Source organism: Ictidomys tridecemlineatus, chromosome 7 (genome assembly GCF_052094955.1).
Source record: "Ictidomys tridecemlineatus isolate mIctTri1 chromosome 7, mIctTri1.hap1, whole genome shotgun sequence".
Classification (NCBI taxonomy): Eukaryota; Metazoa; Chordata; class Mammalia; order Rodentia; family Sciuridae; genus Ictidomys; species Ictidomys tridecemlineatus.
The window spans coordinates 103,828,397-103,844,959 of record NC_135483.1 but is presented as its reverse complement, the minus strand read 5'-3'; positions in this window follow the sequence as shown (position 1 = coordinate 103,844,959).

Here is a 16,563-nt window from a genome sequence, read left to right as displayed (position 1 = left end):
GGGACTTGCTGCTGCTCATTTTCAGCAAACTTTTTTACAATAAAACCACCTTCTAAATTGCTGCCCTTTTACCTGTTATATCGCCTTAGAGAATTCATGACTGTATGGCCTTCCTATTACCACTAAGCACCTATTACACCTAGGCAAGATGTTTGATATGCAGTAGCTGGTTCTACAGCAAGCTTAGGGCCTGCTCTGCAAGCTCTGAACATGAGGTTCAGAGGGGTCAACCAGTTAGTTGTCAAAAGTCAAAGAGATGGAAAATTGTTAAAGCAGAATTAGAGCAAGGATCTGTTTTAGCCTCCAATCTCTTTTTTCCCTCGTAAAATTATACCTATTTCTATAGGATAAAATTTTTTAAAACTATTTTTTGTATTAGTATTTATTGTAGCAAAATACACATAATATAAAACTTAACCATCAGTAATGTTCAGTACATTGATAATGTTGTTCTACATCACCTGTATGCAATTTAAGGATATTTCTTTCACTACAAAAGGAAACAGTGTGCACATTAGGCAGCCACTCCCCACTCTGCTGTCTCTACCCCTGACACCTCTAGTATTTTTATTATCTCTCTGAATTTACCTACTTTTGATATTTCTGTATGTTTTATATAAATGAGAACAAAAATTAGAACAAAATTAGAATTTTTTTGGAAACATACAGCCTGTAAGACCAAATGATCAAAATTTTCACCCACAATGGAAAATTCTTCAGTTATTTTAATAAAATAGTTGGATATTTGGGAATTTCTTTTAGTTCATGCTATAGAAACTGTTGTCAAATGCCAAGTGCTGTGACTCACACCTATAATCCCAGTGGCTCCAATGGCTGAGATGGGGGATTGAGAGTTCAAAGCCAGCCTCAGCAAAAGTGAGGCACTAAACAACTCAGTAAGGCCTTGACTCTAAATAAAATACAAAATAGGGCTGGGATGTGGCTCAGTGATCAGATGCCCCTGAGTTCCAATCCAGGTACTCCTGCCCCCTATCCCCCAAAAGTAACCATTTTCTAGTGTATACGATTTGGAGTCAAGAGAATTGGATTTTGGACCTATCTCAATTTTTTTACTATGAAATTATCATTTTTATTATATGATTCATATTCATATTCAAAACACATAAGCATTCTTAACATTTCAGTATTAAAACTATAGAATAACATGGATAATTCAAGGATGTTGTTTTCACACACTGAGATAAATAAAATAATCTCAGTGCAATTATAAACTAGAGATACTGTAAGTCTGTGCTACTTGAAAATTGTAGCATATCGTAAAAACCATCTATCTTAATTTTATGCATATTATGTATTGGTTTTCAGATGCTAGATAAACCATTCAGAGTTATATTCTGGGTCCACAATGTGCTCATTTCACACCACCTTGAGGTCTAATCTTAGAATGCTTCTCTCTAATTGGCTGCTGTTAAAGAAGGCTTAACTGAGGTAGCATGAGGATGGTTGTCCCACCCATACAATCCCCCCAAAACAGAAATGGTTTTACAAGTAAAAATAAGGACTAGTAGTAACAATTGTAGTAGCATAAAGGGCTAACTACTTGCATAAAATGATTTGAGGTCATCGTAAGACCTAGTGTCACTCCAAACATTCTCAGTCAGATTGTCAATTGTACCAAAAAAATTGACAACTGAACTTACCCTTTGAATACAGGCACAGTTTCCAGAAGATCATTGCCAAACTGCAGACAGCCCTGTAGAGAACATGCTCTTCTACTATGTGTGCTGCTCAGTAGAGACTGGCATTGCCAGTGGAATGCTCACATCGCAGCACCAGGTCTACCTGCAGGTTTTACCATTCCCATTGGGAATCAGCACCATTCTCCTCTGAATGCCGTACATCAGAGGTCTAAACCTTCTGGGTGCCGCTGATATAGGGACCACCTAAAGGACAAAGAGCAAATGCACTCCTGGGCCTTAATTCTCAGCTTATTAACAATAAAGACTTGGTATGTACTTTTTTCCTGCTCTTCCTCCTTCATATATGACCTGCTAGCTCTTCAGAGCATGCTATGTGCCTTTCTCCACCCTCTCACTCACTGTCAGTCCTATTGGCCTCCGAAACTAGGTGAATCATCAAAGCTGAGACAACCCCCACCATTATCTCCAGGGACAAGCAACATACAGGATAAAACTATTGAGGAGTCACCAACACAGAAAATTCCTAGGACCCTTAATTTCTTATTTGCCATGATTTGTGTTTTCTTCCACTCCTCACCTGTATGTTCTCTTAACAGCTATAGCAGCTCATCCTCATTGGAAGGCAGAGATGTTTGACAAGATGTGGCATCAATATGAGAGATATAATATATGGTGCCAGGATGAGCAGCTGACTACTGCTCCATCAAGGTCAACATGCTCATCCAGGAAAGAAAAATACCTTTTGAAATGTAACCGAAGCCAACTAATATTCCTAACTCTAGGCCAGTTCATCCCCTTGCACATGAATAAAACTTGAGCCAGCTTGACTCTCTTTGGTTTCTGTTCTAGCATGTGATCCCAGTAACAAAAAAAAAAAAAAAAAAAAAAAGTCTTGTTCCATCACAATGTGTCTTTATCTGATTATTCTGATGAACAACTCACTTAACTGGTAACACGACTAGACCAAGTGATTTGTGATGTCCATTAAACCTGGCTGGTATTGTTACCCTCCACACTAGTGAATTCTAAAGCCAAGGTCTCAGGCTCTCATCTCATTTCTACTGGCTTCTGTTCTTTGCCTTCCAGTGGCTTGTGATCTAAAAATCTATTGCAAAGCTCTTTTGAGGGCCTGAGCTGTGGCACCCACTTGTAGGTTCTATGAAATCTCTGGCCCTCCATATGCAGCTGGGTGCATTATTGCATGCTGGAATAAAAAAGATGTTGTTGTCATAAATATATGGAACTCTCTAATATCTTACAAAGTTGTGCACCAAAATTGTTAATTTACTCAAAGTTTTGGTATGAAATTGTCATTCACTGGATTGGAAAAGGGTTTGTATATCATATCACATAAGGAATGTTTGAGAGGGCTAGAAATATTTAGCATGTAAAGTGAAAGTTGATGAATAGAATTCTATAAAAGTTAATATTCTTAAGTATCAGAGACAGGGGTTATCCATATTCAATGATTAAAACACAATAGAAGTTAATGGGTTTAAGATCATATAGTTGAGGTTTGAACCCACGCAACCAAAGCCTGTGTTAACAAATAATTGGTAATACTTCATAAGAAAATGCTCTATAAAAGGATATGAATATGGTTTACATTATTGCTGATGGTAAGACTTTATTCATCAATAAAGTGATGAATTTCTGTATATTCTAAAAGTGAAACTCTGTTATCCCACGAGGAAGTAAATTCTGATAAAATTTCCAAGAACAGATTGGAAGATAATATCTGGGGAACACAATATAATGATTTCCTGCACTAAAATGGCAGGTGGGAATTAATGAGCTCCAGGCTTCATCCTGAGATTCCATGAAAGTAGAAATTAGAATTCTAGAATAGATCAGCCATTTTCTTTAGGACTCTGAGATGCCCAGCCCTGTGCTTGATCTTTCATATATATTGATTTTAATCCTTCACAGTCCTGAAAACAGCTGTGTCCCCATTTAGCATATAGAGATATTGGTCTCAGACATAGACCTTATTGCTAAAGAATGAGTATCAATTATCTCAAGTTTAGTATTATCAAACTTTATGCTCTTGAAATCCACCTTTGTTTAATATTTGTGCAATATTAAACTCCTCAACAGTAGCAAAGAAATGAAGCATCTATGCAAAAAAGCTTGCCTGGTTCATTACTTACCATGTTCTCTTTAATTGTGGTAATATTAATGTAAATGAGGGCGGTGGTAAAATTCATAATCACAATTTGAATACCACCCTAATTGTCTTTTATTGCTACTTGGGAATGGGTCAGTGTTGTACATGGAATATTTAAGTTGAAATGTCGTTTCCAATACTTAATAGAATTCAATTAGGATTTTATTGATTAATTAGTGTCTACTTGAAGCATTCTATTTTTCTAAAGGCCAGTAATGCACCTGACTGTTCCCTAAATGTTAACATATTCAGATAATTATAACTACATCATACTTGCTGCTTAGACTGCTTGAGTTACTTGCTTTTACAGAGGTTTCAGATTCATGTAAAGTAATCTTTTAAAGTAAAAATGATATTTAAATAACCTAACGTAATCATTATAGAAAATCTCTTAAATACCCATTGATTTATGGCTGCAAACATGCCAGCACCTTCTTACACAGAATCTCATTTTCAAATGCTTTAAATACAATGAATACAAAGGAAACCTTATATCCAACAAGCATTGCAGAATAGTAAGGTCAAATGCATTGTTTAAAGAATTCAGAGGATGGTCTAGAAGCATGAATGACAAACATAGACTTCAAGTTCAGACGGAGCCTATCAAAGAGTCTGATAACATCTTGTCCCAAGTATCATTAAATATCTGCAATACTGTTTCTACAAAAAGAGCTGTACCTGGACTGTACCTCTAGTAACTGGGAGCAGGCAAGTTCTATTCATTGGGATAATGCTTAATGGTCATTGGAATGGGGTCAACTCTTCTTTCATAGATAGAAAGGCAAAAACTAGGTATGTGAAGTTATGGAGAAAATTAAATGAGGTTTCAGGACACATATAGGTCTCAAAGTGTATTCTGTATGGAAAAGGAAATTGATTGAATTATGTTATATGCACATATAGATATATAACAACATTTGTATAATTATAATACATTAATAAAAGTTAAGATAAATAGGTAAATAAATATTGAGTATTTGTTATGTAAAATGTTTTGCTGGTTGCACACAATAAGGTGAAAATAAATATTGCCCCATGCTGCCTATATGCCAGCTAAAGTACCTAAGTTATTTAAATTTCACATATAAACTTATAAGGTGGTATAGTTATCCTCACCTTCAACATCAAGATGGCAACTAATAGACAAAATTAAGTAATTTGTGCACTATTGCTTAGTCATGTCAAAATTTCAAAGCCTGGTATCGTTAGAACTTTCTGGGAATGATTATGAAAATATCCTTGGTTATGACGTCCCAACTGAATGTGAATCCTTGGGGCGGGGGGACTGTACATCTACAGGGTATTAGTAAAGGTTTTTAAAGGAATGTATATGTGGTGGGGGGGAGGGGTTCCTGGAACAGCTCATATAATTACAAGGATTAAAAGTCCTAAGAACTGCAGTTGGCAAGTTGGTGATTCAGGAGAGCTGAGAACCTAAGTTCTAGTTTGAAGGCCATCAGGTAAGAGATCCAAGTACAACTGGTATTTCATTCTGAGCCCCAAGCCAGGTATATCATTCACATCCCAGTTGTGCCAGTGCAGTGGGGAAAGGGTTGCAGGAAGCCCAAGAAAGTGCCCAAAGGCAGCATGGGAGACATATGGTTTATTGGGGAAAGCTTACAAGAGATCAGTGAATAATCCAAGAAGCGTTCTGCGGCAATAGACTGACAGATCACATCTCCATCCTTCCTGGTGCTTTGCCAATTAGTGTTACCTCTTCTTCATGGTTTTTGTCCAGTGGTGACTGGCTGGACAGGTGTCAGGTATCCTTTCACAGGTGCCCTCTGTCCTGCACCTGTCCCCACTCAGAGAGGGGTTTTATATGTTTGTTATAGAAGCAATGACATTGGCATTGTCATCATTAGCTTTCTTTGCTTCTATGATCAGCATCTCAAGGAGAAAGTATCCTAGAATTAATTCAAGAAAATAGCTTTCTAATGATAACATTCTCTTGCTCTAGCTCCCAGGGTCTATGAGAAAGCCTGTGTTCTTCAAGATAATATATATCTGGACTTTCAGCTCAGACTTGTTCTTATTGTTCCCTTGACTTGGTTAGGTTTTGGGGACAGAGAAGGGGCATTTAGGGACTTGGTGTTTTACTCTCCCTCTTTTCTTTAAGAATGATATGGCAGGAAGAGATCGGAACCACATCTGCTGGCAGCCAAACAGAAGGAGTGCCCTCTTTCTCCCCTTTATGTTCAGGCTGGCAAAGGTGGAATGAGGTAGGTGTCATATCTTTGTTTCATTTAGGCTTGGATGAGGCCCATCTACACTGACTGATCTACTCAATCTACCAATTCAAATGCTAATCTCTCTTGGAAACAGCCTGAAAACACACAGAATAATGTTTGACCAAATATCTGGCCAGACCGTGCACCAGTCTAGTTGATACAAAAGGTACAGAAAGACCTGTAATCCTTGGACAGCTTCTCATTACTCTACTCAGTAGTTATTAAATTTGGTGGCACATTGAAAGCATCCAGGGAAATTTAGCAATTATTAATTATGACTGGGTCCCACCTCTAGAGGTTTGGATTCAATTGGTCTCATTTTATGTGAAGACAGGATTGAGAAACAAGGCTAGAGCCCTTCTCTGAAATGCAACTGGTGACCTTTTACTCTTAGCTACTAGACATGCTCTTTCTGTCTTTCTCAGATGGCATGCCATTGCTCACCCCATGATGAGAAGTGGCCAAAGATCAAATTGTATCCAGAGCTTTCAGACCTATTCAAAAACAGTCCTGCTGCATCCTGTGGCTGTGGCTGTCTGATTGCAAAGAGAAAAGAGTTTTCCCAAAGGGATCCAGGTCTATTTCCCTTTTTTGTAGGTAGAAGGAAATTGTGCATCTTTGCCCTTCAAGCTGACTCCTCATGAGTCACGTTACTCACACTGGCATACTAGCAAATTGCTGCTTCAGAGAAGTTCAGGAGCAGTAGTTGTTGTTCCTAAACTGTATTTTACAGATTTTCCACATCAGTACACTTGCTGAATGGGGAAATTGCAAGCTGTGGCCTCTGCTTGTTCTACAGTTGCAGCAGCTGTGTTGAAAGAGGATATATTTGGACACAGGTTGGGGGAGTATATCAAAGTGCTCTAGGTCACAACTACCCTGAAGTCCCTCCAACAGGAGAAAGCATCAGTATGTTTCACATAGTATGTGTTCAACCATTGTGCCTTTATCAACTCCCACTTTCTATCATCTTCCAAGTGTCAATCATTGTCCAATGATCTGAGTAGGGTAAGAGGTGGATCTCTGTTCTCATAGGAATTTACGACATGTAATCCAGTGTGGGCTAGCTCAGGAGATCTAAGGACAGCTTAAAAATCTGAACTTTCACAACAAAATTGAATTTATCTATTTGCATGCACAGGTTATTGTTATTAACAGAGGTGATATGTTGTCATTTATTTCCAACTGATACTGCAAAAATGGATGATACTAAATTTGGGATTGAATTGCATGAAGAAGGGGAGGCAGTAGTATATGAGAGCTACAAGGTATAAAAAAAGAGACACTAGCCAGAGGTGTTTAGTGGCATTGGAACTGGGCCTTTTTTTAAAAGAGGGTATCTGAATATAGTAGGACAGGAGAAAAGGAGATAGCAGAACTTTCAGGGCAAGGATCACAACCTAAGCAAAATTCTGAGACTGGTCATCAAGCGCAGTCGATGAGCAATATGGAGACTTGCTTCTGGATAGAGGTGACTGGTGGTGTTGGCCAGACGTCTAATATGTATTTCCCTCATAAAATTTGCAAAAACCTTGTTACTTTGTACCTCCCTCTTTCATAGAACATTTGCCATTCTTAAATTTGCTTGCTTATGTAATTTTATCTCTAACTAGAGTGTCGGTTTTATTTTTATACAACTTCTTCTCAATCCATATATTCTCACTTTTAATTTAACATGAAATAGATGCTCAACAAACACATACTCAGTAAATGAATAAGTGGATTTGTGAATGGCCTAAAGAGCTAATATAGGATGTAAGTAATTTAATTTTCTGTTTCATATACACCTTGAGTGAAAAGAATAATTTAGAAAAAATATCAATTTTCATAACATAATTGAGTTTTGCTACTGGCATGCACTGGTTATTACTTTTAAGAAAGATGGTGTGTTGTCACATAATTTTTTCTTCCAACTTAAAAAGTTGGCAAAAATTAATGCTTCTGAATTTGGGACTGAATTACAAACACTTGTTTGGCTTGTAGGAGTTTATGCCCTGGGAGAAGTGAAGTTTTGCAAAGAAAAGATGTAGTATAATATGTAGTTTTTGTGGGCTCTCTGAATAACAATGTTTTACCTCCTTTGGTTTATTCCATTCTTCTTACTTTCTCATTATATGCTTTTATTCGTTTCCTCATTCAATATAGTATGTGGTCTATGCTAAGTCTTTCACTCAGCATAGCATCTTTGAGATTTATTCATGTTCTTGTTGAGTTCCTTCTTTTATTAATGAGAAGTATTCCATTATTGAAAAAGTAAGATGATTATTTGATCCACTTGGGTTGATTAACACTTGAACTTTTTCCATATTTGGGCTATTATAATATTCCATGAACATTTGTATTCAATTCATTTGTGGACATATATTCTCAATTATATTAGGTCAACACCTAGATGTGTAAATGTTGGGCAATAGGGAGGATTTCTATAATGGTTAACACTGTATGATATTGTCAACATTTTCCCAAAGTGTTTGTAAAACTTTATAACCAGCAATTTATGAAAGTTCTAATTGTCCCATGTACTTGTCAACATGAGATTTTAGCAAGTTTTTAAAATTTTATTCATTCTTCTCATTCTGTAGTGATATTTTAACATAGTGTTAATTTGCATGTCCTTGATGGCTAACTTTGTTGAATGTTTTCTTATGTGCTTTGTCTGCCTTTCCTGTGCATCTTTTGTGAGGTATTTGTTCACAATTTTTCCTTGTATTTATATTAGATTATTTGTTTTCTTATTAATTGGTAGAAATTCAGTATTTTATTTCTTATTATTGGGATCCACATCCTCCCCCCCCTTTTTTTTCCATTTTGAGACAGGTTCTCATTAAGAAGTGGCTTAGGGCTTTGCTATGTTGCTGAGGCTTATCTTGAACTTGTGAATCTCCAGGCTGAGTCTCTTGAATTGCTGGGATTACAACCTGCACCACTGGACCTGGCAGAAATTCTGTATTTTCAACATGAGCCTTTTATCAGATATATGAATTTAAAATATGTTCTGTGGCTTGTGTTTTCACTAACATAACTATATTTTGATGAGCAGAAAAGTTTTTACTTGTTAAAGTCCAATTTATAATTTTTTTCTTTTATAATTAATGTATCTTCAATCTTTCAGTTCTAGTGCTATTTTAGTAGATTCATCTTGAATTAGTTTTTGTGTATGGTGTGATAGAAGAATATAGGCTCATGCATATTGTGAGTGTGTGTGTATTTAACCCAGGGACACTCCACCATTGAGTAATGTCTCAGCCCTTCTTATTTTTTGAGACAAGATATTGCTATGTTGCTGAGGCTAATCTGAAAAACTTAAAAAAAAAAACAACTAAAACACATCCACGTTCACATATTGACTGTTCGGTGCACTTATTTCTTTGTCCTTGTATCTTATGCCTACACATACTTCAGTGCCTTTATTACTAAAATAGTTTGTAAATCCTTAGAGATAATAGTGTGAGCCTTTTGATCTTCTTTTTAAAGATGACTTTGGCTATTCTGGTTCTTTTCTTTTTCTCTCTATATATTTTAGAATCTTTTCAATTTTTAAACAAAGTGTTTCCATATAAATTAATGACTATTTACCAATTTATATAGGCAAGTTTCAAATGCAATTTCAAATTAAAATTGAACTGGGGTTGGCATTTTTTTATAAAGCATTTTGCATTAAGATAGTAAAAATTTTCATATATATGTGTGTGTGTGTGTGTGTGTGTGTGTGTGTGTGTGTGTGTGTGTCTGTGTAGGGGAAGTACTGGAAATTGAACCCAAGGCCACTTACCCACTGAGCAAACCCCCAACCCTTTTTTAATATTTTATTTGGAGACAGGGTCTCTCTGACTTACTTAGGGCTTTGCTAATTTGCTGAGAATGGCTTTGAACTTGTAATCCTCCTGCCTCAGCCTCCTGAGCTGCTGAGATTACAGACGTACCACCACATCCAACAGAATGAGTATTTTTTTTTAAATATAAGATTTCTAGTCCATAAACATGGTTATCTTTTCCTTAGAAACTTATTTTTTTATCTTGAGTGGGGTTATAAAGCTATTAGTGTTGAGTTTTGCACATCTTTTATAAATTGGTCAAGCATGTTCAAGTTTTCTAATATTTTTAATTATTATAAAATATATAATTTATTATCTGACCAGTTTTAAGTTTTAAGAGTTCAATAACAGTAATATATTCACATTTTTTTGTGTAATCATCACCACCATTCATCCCCAATACTCTTTTTATCTTGAAAAACTGAAACTTTGTATCTATTAAAGAACACATTGCCTTTCCCCCATCCTCCAACCCTCTGGCAACCATCTGGTCCTTTTTGAATTTGATTGATTGCTCTAGTACCTCATGTAAAAGGAATCATGCAGAATTTATTTTTCTGTGGCCATATTTTACTTAGCATAGTGATCTTATGATTCAACTATGTTGCTGCATGTGTCAACATTTTCTTTCTTCTTAAGGTTAACTAATATCCCATCATATGCATATGTCACTTTTAATTGATCCATTTGCATGTCAGTAGCCATGGGTTGCTCCAATCCCTTGTCTATAAGGAATAATGTGGCAATGAATATAGATATACAAATGTCTTCTTGAGACTTTGATTTCTTTTCTTCTGTTAGACAGCCAGAAGTGAAATCACTGGATTCCATGCCAATTCTATTTTTAATTTTGTGAGAGACCACAATAGGAATTTCCATGTAGTTCTACCATTTTGCATTTCCATTGACAGTGCACTAGGGTTCTGATTTCTCCACATTCTCATATTTCTCCTTCTTCTTTTCCTTTTAGCCACCTTAATGTGTACGAGTTAGAAATACAAGTTTCTTTTGCTGCTGTTTTAAATACTTTTCTATTAAAACTTTTGATTGGTTATTACTAGTATATAGAAATACTGTATTTTCTATTCTTAAGAAAGTTGCTTATTATTTTAAAAAATTGTTTTACTTTGGTTTTAGACACCATAAGGTTATCCACATACACAATTTTATCACATACTTTAAAAAACTTTGTTGTCATAAAAACATTTAACATGAGATCTACTTCCTTAACAAATTGCTAAGTGTTCAATAATACAAGCATTTTAGACTCTAGATAAAATGTTGCTCTAGAGTGTATTCATCTTACCTAACCAAACTTTAATGTCCTTTGATTTGTAACTCTCCATTTCCCTCTTTTCCCACCCCAAGGAATAATGATTTCAGTCTTTGGTTTTAGGAATTTTGCTATTTTAGATACTTCATATGAGTGGCATTGTGCAGTATCTTTTTTTCTATGACTAGTTTATTTCACGAAGCACAATGTTTTAGGCTCCAAACATATTGTCACATATTGCAGAATTTTCCTTTTTTTTGAAGAATGACTGTATACTACCTTTGCTGTATCCTTTCATTTGTTAAAGGATATTCAGGTCATTTAGCATCTTGGCTAATGTAAATAGTGCTGCAATCATCATGAGAGGGCTATATCTCGATTTCAATTCTTCTGTATAAATAAATACACAGAAGTGGGATTGCTGAATGAATCATTTGCTAGTTTTATATTCTGCAACTATTGAGATAATAACTTTTATGTATTGTTTTAATGTTATAATTAACATTGACACAGTATTTGAAATTTGAATCAACCTTGAATATTTGAGATTAACCCTACTTGATTATGTAATATATTTTTTTGTTATTTATTGCTGACTTTGTTTGCTGACATTTGGTAAAGATTTTTTTGTGGAATTTATCTAAGATTAGTATTATTTCACTCTGAAATGTTTAACATCATTATCCAAAGTATTTATTTTGTATTGTTTTCTGAAAAGCACATCTTCAATTTTGAGTTTACTTTTTTTATGAAATTAGATTTTCTAATCATTTTGATTCAGTTTGGAAATTTATATTTCTTGAGTAATTTGTTCATCATCTGAGTTGTCAAGCTTCATTACAAAAAGTCTTTCATAATCATTACTTTTAATGGTTTTAGGATATTTAGAGATATTGTTCATTTTGTTTCTGTTAGTGATTTTTTTCTCATTTGAAAAATATTATTATGTCTTGCTTTGAAATTTTCAATTTTATTAGTATTTCTAAAACCCAACTTTAGATTCTTTATTTTTTTCAACCTTTTCTATTTTACTGTTACATTTATTTTTATTACTTTCTTTATTCTACTTTGGGTTTACTTGTTTTGCATTTTCTAATTTCTGAGGATGTAAATAAAGATGGATGATTTCAAACCTTTCCTTTTCTATAAGTATTTAAACATATAAAATTTCCTCACTGCTTTCATTAATTCCCACAAACTCATATGTTCTGCCTTTTTATATCATTCAATTGAAATGATTTGCTAATATATCTTGTCATTTATTTCTGATCAATTTATTATTTTGAAGTATATTCAAATTTTTGGAAATCTTTTCCAAATATACTATTGAATTATAATGTAATTATATTGTAGCCCCAGCTTATATTATAAAATATTATAATCTATTTATAATTTGTTAAGATTTACTTTAAAGGCCTAATATGTTATCTGTCTTGCTAAATATTCCAGGTACTATTGAAATAACTCTATATTTACTAGATGTAATGCTCTCTAAAAGGCTAATTATGTGAATTTGTTTAGTAGGGTAGTTCAAGTGTTCTGTATCCTTAGTATTTCTCTAATTGTTCTGTTGGTTGCTGAGAGATGGGTGTTAAAATGATTTAGAGGTCAAGACCCACCTTAGACCAATTAATTCAGAGCTCCCAAAATGCACTCTTCCAAGAAATTTTAATGTGTTGCAGAACTGAGAAATACTGTTTAGAGAAAAATGAAATTCTCATTGACAGTGTTGACAGAAATCATGTCTATAATCATGTTGATTAAACATACACAAAAGTAGAGGGAGATCTAAACTTTGCTAATAGTTCTTACAAAATTTTAAAACCAAATCAAATACAAGAATTATAAACAAAACCACAAAATCAGTATGATTCCAATTAGTGATGTTCATTTAATGCCTTATGTTTTGCTAAAACCACATTGCCAGTGTTGGTTTTAATAGTGGAAAGATGTAGCCTCAGGTCGTGTGCTATATTTAATCTGCTTTTTGTATTTTGAATTCAATAATACTTATGCAGAAATCTCCTTTCCTCTAAGTATGTCGTACTAAATTGTACTAATAACAGCATTGTCATTTGGTTAAGAATAATTATGTCCTCTCCTTAACCAAAATTCTCCCAGAAGGCAATTCTTCCATGCTGATTTTAACAAATACTAAGCCTTAATGTTTGATCATTACCTCCTTTCCATACTTTATTTGATTTTTACTTTTTTCGTACTGGTTTGTAGACAGCCAAATGTGTTCTTCACCATGTATTCTGGAAGAATTGAGCCCTATGGTGGATTTAACTGCCCACCCCCATTGATTGATCCTTTCCTTTGAAATTTATAGTGATAAGGGGGAAGCCCCTGAGTCTTTCATAATGGTGACTTAGAAAGGAGTTGGCAGGCTTCTATTTTGCAGTGACATAACATTCAGATATGGGGTCTTAATCTCATAACTTCATTGTTTGAGTAAGAAATTCAAGACCAGACATCTGTGGTCTTGACCATATAACTATGAACTAGTCAACCAAGGAGGAGTGCTCACAAGCAAGGAGAGTGAGCAAGCTGGACCTCAATAACCAGAATGGCAGATTCTGTGCTATTGTGCTTGGGTAAGTATGTGTGTGCTAAGCATCTGAATAGCTCTTGCAGATACTGCGTATATCACTTAAGAACTCTGTAAAATGGTTTGGTTTAGTTGAAGATAAGGTTAGGATTATAGTGTTATGAAAATCTGCCTTAATGCAATTATTTATAGGTTCAGGAACATAAAACTCCTCATTGCTTACTTACTGTATTTGCTACTGGTAAAACTGGCAAGAGAAAAACAGTGATAAGAGCAAGTAATGCATCATGTGCTTTCTCGGTTCAAATGGAGAAGCACACCATTAGGAGATATAAGAGATTTATGGTAGAGAAATGACTCACATAATTGTAGGAGCTGATTGGGCCTTCTCTGTTAAGCTGCTGTCTTTGTTTCTGATACCACAGTTTGAAGTCCACCTGATAGGCAAGCAGAAAGGGAAGACAGATGTAAAGGGCGGGAGATCAAAGGTAATTTGAAACTCACAGCTGGAGATGAAACCCCAAACATACAGACCTAATCCCGATCAGTTCTTATTGCCTCTGATGTTGGTGGCATGGGTGGGTTTCAGAAGTCTGGTCATGTTGTCCTGGGTTTAGTGAACACACACACACCACAGGAGTTGGAAAGCAGAAGGATCCAGGGGCAGGGAGACCAGGCATAGGGCTTCCTCTGACAAACACCAAAGCAGTGCATCAGTCACACTGGGTGTACGCTACAAACTGGCTAATCCTCTCCTTCTATCCACACCTGATCAGAAACTTCCTTGCGGCCCATTCTAAATGAAAACATGCAAAAAAGTGAAGTCTGTCAAATCAAGTTGGCACATTACAAAGCCACTGGTAAATGTGGTGTTGACTATTAAGACTGAGTTTCATCAATAATTTGTCATTATAAAATTCATTAAGCACCTGTTATGTGCCAGGCATTGTAATAAATGCCTAGGAAACAGGAGAGCTGGGTGAGTTCTGGAACAGGAATTCTTATGAGTCTTGATTTCAGCCAGTGTCTAGTGATATCCATCAACCTTCACTTGGTTAAAAGTATGATCTTAAGAATAAATGCAGATCCTCAAATCCTGGGTCTGAATTCCATCATAGCATGCTCATAAAATGAATTTGGATATTTGTATTTTTTCCCCATTACTCTGAAAACAAAAGCCTAGAAATTAAAAGCATTGTGTTTTCACTTAGAGATGTCACAGAAATGACAGATGCCCAGTTTGAAAAGCCATTGTTTCACATCATCAACATTAATTCAGACAACAGATCTGAAAAGCAATTAGAATCTTGCTCTGTTCTGGGTAAAGTGATAAGGGATGAGGCTACAGAATTAAATCATAGGCTCTGTTCACCAGAAGCCCTTGTGATCCCAAGTAAACAATCATGCGCTAACAGGAAATTCTGTGGTCAGGCAACATCAACGTATCCAGAGCCTTAGAGAAGCATTATAATTTCTGGGACTTTTTCTGAGGCAAATGAGAGTGTCCATCCATCTCTCTTTACTCAATTACCACTGCAGCCTAAAGAAAGAGCTACTTGAATTCAAGGCCACTCGCTGTTATTTGCATGATGAATATCCACTCTGAGATTCTCCCTATGTTTTATCAGCTGCTGTCAGCAGCTATTTGGGCACTCCCTTGCTTAAAACTGAAAAATGGAACCAGGAACTCCAACAGCATCTGGTAGGTTATGCAGAAAGAATAGTTAAACGTCAAACAGATTTTGTACGGCCTTGGTCTTGTCTCCCTTCTGCACTGCGAACATCTGACCCTTGCATTAGTTCTGCAGGAGGCATGGAACCCCAGTGCACTTGCCAAGATTTCAGTGTGGCCAGTTGCTTATACCCTCTTTATTAGAAATCTTCCATCTAGCCATAGTCACATTAGAGGGACTGTGTTTTGTGATGTCTGAGCACTATCATGGGGTACAGGATGGTAGAGGGCAGAGTGGATGAGTTTCTTCTCTTTTCAAAGCACCTGCTTGACTTTCTAACTACTGTTCTCTTCTTGCAGTACAGACTCTGGAGCCTATTCCTTGGGAAGTACTACAGCTAAATAACCAAAAGAAACCAAAGGCACAGACAACAAAATGTGTACAAGGGATAAACAAATGACTCAGCGTTCTGGACCCACAACACAGAATGCATACTGAAATAAGGCAAAAAATGAGAGGGTGGGGTTGAGCACAGACAAGGTTTATATTAAAGAGAGAAGTATATGCAGACATGACAGAGTAACAATGAATCCACGCTTAAGATGGAGCTTCCACGACCAGTTACAAAGACATCTAAGAAACCCTTTGTGGGTCCTAAGACACTTGAGCCCCTTAAACCCTATAATTTAAATTCTGGAACTGTATCAGTGAAATGGACACAGGTGAAATAAAATAGAATGCAAATAAGAATTTTAATTTGTATATTATTATATTAACTCCTTAATTAATGTGTTATAGTATTTATCTCATTATTTTAATGTAATTTTATTCCATATAACAATTATATTTTATGGTATATAATTATTTTATATACTATATATAGGTACATTATGCACTGGCTTCTATAATATATAATTATATAGTGATATGATTATATTATACACTCCATTTAAGTTTTTATGGGTGTTTCAAATCTGGGACAATGAAAAAATGGGTTAAGGAGCACTGTACTATTTTGTGTTTACTCTAAGTAGGGTGGGTATCATTAGTCTGTACTGGGGATGAAAAAGCTCTGCTTACATGTGACTAATTCCATATCCAAATGACTCATCTCTGAAAGCTCACTCTTACAATGCTAAGCCAGAGTTCTCTTCACCTTCTGTCACTAAAACAGAGTGACTTGAAGTCTGGT